The sequence below is a fragment of the Peromyscus maniculatus genome, chromosome 7 (assembly GCF_049852395.1).
Source record: "Peromyscus maniculatus bairdii isolate BWxNUB_F1_BW_parent chromosome 7, HU_Pman_BW_mat_3.1, whole genome shotgun sequence".
NCBI classification, from domain to species: Eukaryota; Metazoa; Chordata; class Mammalia; order Rodentia; family Cricetidae; genus Peromyscus; species Peromyscus maniculatus.
Window position 1 is genome coordinate 31,286,297 of NC_134858.1, and position 6,000 is coordinate 31,292,296.

The window sequence follows — 6,000 nt, forward strand, 5'->3', positions numbered from 1 at the left end:
AGAGCATCTACCAGATGCTCTACAGGGATTTGCATGTCCCTTATTCACTTCCTCACTTTGGCAAATAGAACAGTTCTCTTAGCCAGCTCCCCACCCTGTCCTCTTCTATCTTCTGACATTAGGGTTTTCAAGTATTATACCTGAGATCCACCCAACATCATTGTCTACATGTTTAGAGATCTGGCCTATTAAAAGGGAAGGCCCAACATCATTGTGGACCACACATTTAGGCAAACTACTGAGGATATGGGTGGATATATACTGTAAAACACACAATTGTTAATATTTGTACCTCTAATCATGGACTTCTCAGTATTCATCATGAGAAAGCTTATCCCAGGTGTCCTACCCATATCATACCCCATCTCCTTGTCCCCAAGTGCAGAGCAGGATGGGATATGCCAACCACAAGTGGAAAATCTATGATATCAAAGGTAACTTGCTTCTTAGTCTAAGTATTTGGATTTTAAAAATAATTGCAAATGAATCTAAGCCATTCCCACTAGATTATCCATTAGTCAGTTTCTAATATTAAGTGGTGATATAATTGTTGACACTCAAACCTAGCATAAGGCTTTTATCTAGGGACCCTTTTTATAGTTTATTAGCATAAAAATGAGATTTCTTGTATGCACTATTCACCTCTCTACTTGTTTTTAAGCAATTAATCATTCATTGGAAAAATATTTAATTAAAATATTTTTTTTTACTTTCAACCAGAACTATGTGAAATAAAAATAAACCAATTTGAGAGTGAAAATTTAAAGAAAACAAAGTTTTTTTGTGACTCATGCATCACTTATGGCTCTATTACTCTGTGGCTCACTGAATGAAACTAAAGTTATAACAGTGGTGACTGCAGACCACCTTAAGGAAACAGGACCTCCCTGCAAACCTCCTTAAGGAAACAGGACTTCCCTGCAGACCACCTTAAGAAAACAGGACCTCCCTGCAAACCTCCTTAAGGAAACAATTAGGACCTCCCTCTATTCTCCCTTGGAGAAGTCTGGGGTGAGACCTCATTTTATTTAAAAAATTAAGGAACAATATTTTTCATTATCTAATTAAAAGCAGTGTATCAGTTTTTGGAAATCTAAACTAATGCCTGTAACAGTAGCAACCATGGTAGTTTTTACCATTTTTTTATCATCTTCCTTCTTCACACAGTGTCTACCACCCAACAAACATCTATGTTAGTGAAAACCTGGAAGCCCAGTTTGAATCTGTAAACTAATTTTAAGGAGTCATTACTTCCTTTGAATTTCCAGTCAGTGGGCAGTATAGACATATCCTGTTGATCTCGACTAATGGTAGTTAAAACTCTGACATTTGTAGATTTGCATGTGTCTGACTTTTGACAGTTCTCAAATGCATGACACTGGAAGCAGCTTCAGATCCACCCCCATCTCCACCCTGACATCTGTGTTAAAGAATAAAAAAGGAGCTAGTCATGGTTGTGCACACCTGCAATACCAGCACTCAAGAAACTAAGCTAGGATGCTCATTGGAAGTTTGGGATCAGCCTACATAGCCAGTACCAGGCCAGCCAAGGCTGTGGGCCAAGACCCTGACTCAAAACAAACAAATGAGAGAACAAAACAAATCAGACAAAAACACACTAATTAATCACAGTGGGTCACAAGTACATTAAATAGAATGAAACAAATTATGTAAGTCGGAGGGAGATGTCTTAGGAAAAAGAATGTGTTCAGTGAGTGGAATGAGTATAACAAAGGATAATGGGGAAATTATGATCAAGTGTGTGTGTGTGTGTGTGTGTGTGTGTGTGTGTGTGTGTGTGTAATAAGAAAAATCTCTTTAAAAGGACAAACTATGACACAGTCTGGGGAAAACTGAGGACAGTCGGTAGGGAGCCAGAAGAGGAAGCTGTCTGGGTATGCAGGGCTGCAGTGGGATAGTCATCATTAGCCTCAAAGTGCACTGCAATGCCTGTACCAGTTAATAGAAAGTAAAGCGACTATCTCCTAGAGCCTTGGTTCTAAATATTGGGAGATCTTTACTCCTACCACTATATTCTGTTACAGGCAGAAGCATCACAATTTGGCAAAATGCAGAAAGATCACAACTAAGAGACTATAAAAATATTAACTAAACTATCAGATCAATATTCATGCAGAATCTTGGGCAGAATCAGGGACCAGAGGTACCAGGTGCCAGGGAAAGTAAGGATGGCAGAAAATGGGTTGAGAGTAAAAAGAGATCCTGTGAAACTGGCAAACTACAATAACAACTGGCCAGGTAAGATAATCCCACTGGTGAATGATGGCACATATGTCTTGGAAGTAACCAAACACTTTCTGATTAGATGTAAAGCCTGTTCCACAAGATGAAACCCATAGCTGGTACCATAATTGGGGCCAAGAATATGAGGCTAGATAAGTCATAGACCCCAGGGAAGAACTTACTACTATTATTTTGCTAAGTGAACATTGTATTAAACTGTCTTCTAATGACTCAGTGCTATTAGCATAGATTACTCTATCTCCCAACCTTCATCAGTGAAGCTTCCTCTTTCAATTGATGGTGATTCACAAAGAGACCCACAGCTGCCCAAGGTCCAGAGATTAAGGGGCTGTGGAGAACCTAGCCCCAAGTAGGACATCCATCTTACAACTTTCCTCCTAAGGTTCAAGGATTATTGCAGAAGTGAGTATGGTGGGGGCTGTAGTAGATGACCACGCAGAAACCATGGTTTGAGATACAACAGAGCAGTTATGACAACATGCACAAGACTGTGCAAGCTCAAGCCAGACAACACCCAACACCCCAGCATAGAGGATGTTTTAGTTAGAGTTTCTATTGCTATGAAGAGATACCACGACCATGGTAACTCTTAAAAGGAAAACATTTAATTGGGTGGCAGCTTATAGTTTCAGAGGTTCAGTCATTATCATCATGGCAGGACATGGTGGCATGAAGGAGACATGATACCTGAGAAGGAACTGAGAATGCAGAAGGAGCTACATCTTGATCTGAATGTGACAGGAAGTATACTGAAACACTGGGTGTGACTGGAGCATAAATGAGACCTCAAAGAACACCCCTACGGTGACACACTTCCTCTAACAAGGCCATACCTACTCCAACAAAGCCACACCTCCTCATAGTGCCATCCTCTGTGAGCTCATGCAGGACAATTACATTCAAACTACATTCCACTTCCTGGCCCTCATAGGCTTTTAACAATATCATGATGCAAAATGCATTCAGTCCAACTTCAAAAGTCCCTATAGTCTAACACAGTCTCAACAATGTTTTGAAGTCCAAAGTTCAAAGTCTCATCTGAGATTCATGCGCTCTCTTAACTGTAATCCCCTATAAAATCAAAATTACAGTACAGATCGCATACTTCCAACATATAAAGGCACAGGATATACATTACTATTCCAAAACGTAGAGAAGGGAGCATAGTGAGGAAATCCTGGAGCAAAGCAAGGCCAGAAACCAGCTAGGCAAAGCCCCAAACTCTTCATCGCCATGTCCGATGTAAAAAAGCTCTTCAGATCTCCAACTCCTTTCAGCTTTGTCCACTGCAGCACCCTTCTTTCTCAGGCTGGTTCCATTCCCATTAGCTGTTTTTCTTGGCAGGTTTCTCACTACTATGGCATCTCTAACACTGTGGGATCTTTCAGTGATTCAGGCTTTTCCTTCACAGCTTCACACAAAGGCCTCTCTGGGCCTCCATTCAGAGACACCTCTGATATATGCCTGGCCTCAGCAGCTTTCCTTAGTCACAGAGGAGTATTCCATAACCCCTTTCTTCTGTCCTTGACTCGAAAGCCCAAACCACATGGCTGAAGCTGCTTGCTGAGTCTGGAGTATGTCCCCATTTTGAACCAGGCCCCATCAATTCATCAGATCACACAGCACCACTGTCTTCCATTCTCTTACCAGTATGGCCCACTAAACAGCACTTAAAGCATTCAACTACTTTTCAAGTCTACAGTCCCACGATCCATATTCCTTCAAACGAAAGAATGGTCAGACTGATCACAGCAAAATCTCAGCCCCCGGCACCAATTTTTGTCTTAGACAGGGTTTCTATTACTCTGAAGAAACACGATGACCAGGCCAACTCTTTTTTTTTAATGTGACACTTTATTGAGTCTTTGAAAATTTCACATTATGCACCCCAATCCCACTCACCTCCCAGTCCCTCCATATCTGCCCCTCACCCTTGCAGCATTTCTCCCAAAGACAACCTCCCAACTTAAATAAAAACAAAACAAACAAACAAAAAAATACCTCACTCCTTCATCTTTCCTGCCTCTATAACACATCTTCTTTTGTCTTAGTGGCATTTGGATTTGCAGTGTTTCCCATAGCATACCCTTTTGTCCAATTAGCCCCAGGTGCACATGTTCATTGCAATGAATCATTGGTCTGGTTCAAGGTCTCTGACCTCTGGCATACTATCATCACTGGACCCTCACCAAAACTCCTCTCAAATATCCTGCTGTCACCAAGTCATGGAGATCCTGAAGCTATCATTCCATAGGACCAGTGTGGTGGTATTGTGTTCCCCAAAATATTATGTACTCTAATAAATTTATCTGGGGTCAGAGAACAGACAGCCACTAGATACAAAGGCTAGAAAATGGTGGCACTCACACCTTTAATCCTAGCATTCCAGAGATAGAAATCCCCCTGGATCTCTGTGAGTTCAAGGCCACATTGGAAATAGCCAAGCATGGTGACACACGCCTTTAATCCCAGAAAGCCAGCCCTTAATCCCAGGGAGTGGTGATAGAAAGCAGAAAGATATATAAGGCGTGAGGATCAGAAACTAGAAGATTTTGGCTGGTTAAGAATTCAGGCTTTTGAGCAGTAATTCAGCTGAGACCCATTCTGGATGAGGACTCAGAGGCCTCCAGTCTGAGGAGACAAGACCAGCTGAGGATCCGGCGAGGTGAGATAGCTGTGGCTTGTTCTGTCTCTCTGATCTACCAGCATGGACCCCAATAACTCGCCTCAGGTTTGATTTTATTAATAAGAACTTTTAAGATTCCTGCTACAGACCAGTCCCTTCATGAGATCATAGAGTAGATGTTAGGGTCTGCCAACTCAGGGCTGAGAATGTAAGCCCAGGTGGTAGTTGAGCTGGTCAGTCTGTGCCTCTGAGACTGACCCCCTTAGGCAAGGGGCAGAGCCAGGTCTCCTATACTTATGCCATCAGGACCAGTTCTCCCACTCCCATGGTGAGGGGTTGGGCCATCTTCCCTGAGTGTGAGGAGCCAGCTACCCCATGAGGGTTGGGGCCTGCTTTCTTCCTGAAATGTCCAGCAAGGGGCAGGGCCTGCTATGCCAGGGCCAATGAAGGGTGAGTCTGGCCCTGGCCTGGACATCACCATGGCACCTTATGGTAGTGCAAACCAATCAGAATTGTATGGCCCTGGCTACAGCATGACCCTCAGACACCAAATGGCTTCAAGTGACAGCCCAGACCCCTGGTATTGGCATGTCTTTGGTGGTGACAGGAACCATGGACGTCAACACAGACCCTGGCTGTGGTAGGAGCCAACATGGCCCTTGGCAGTAACTCAGGCCCAGATGTCATCATGGCCCTGGTAGCAGCATAGGCCACTTAGGTCAGCATGGTCCTGGAAGTGGTGTAGCCCTCAGACACCAACATGGCCACAGGGGGTATTATAGATGCTGGGCATCCTTGTGGCCTTCTTTGGCAACATGGGACATGGATGTTAACATAGCCCCTGGCTGTGGTAGGCCATAGACCGAGATATGGCCATGGCAACAACCCAAACCTGATGTCACCCTGTCCCCAAGTTGCAAGCAGGCTACCCAAATGAGCCTGTTCTTCCACTTCTGCCTCTTTTCACAGCACATGAACTGTCTGCTTCTCTTTCTCTCCCATTTCTCCATTATAACTTTGTTCATCATAATAGTACCTACCTTCCTGGCACATCTGGACTCTGGAGACCTATGCTGGCCTGTGGGTGTCTACAACCAGCCTGGACTGTG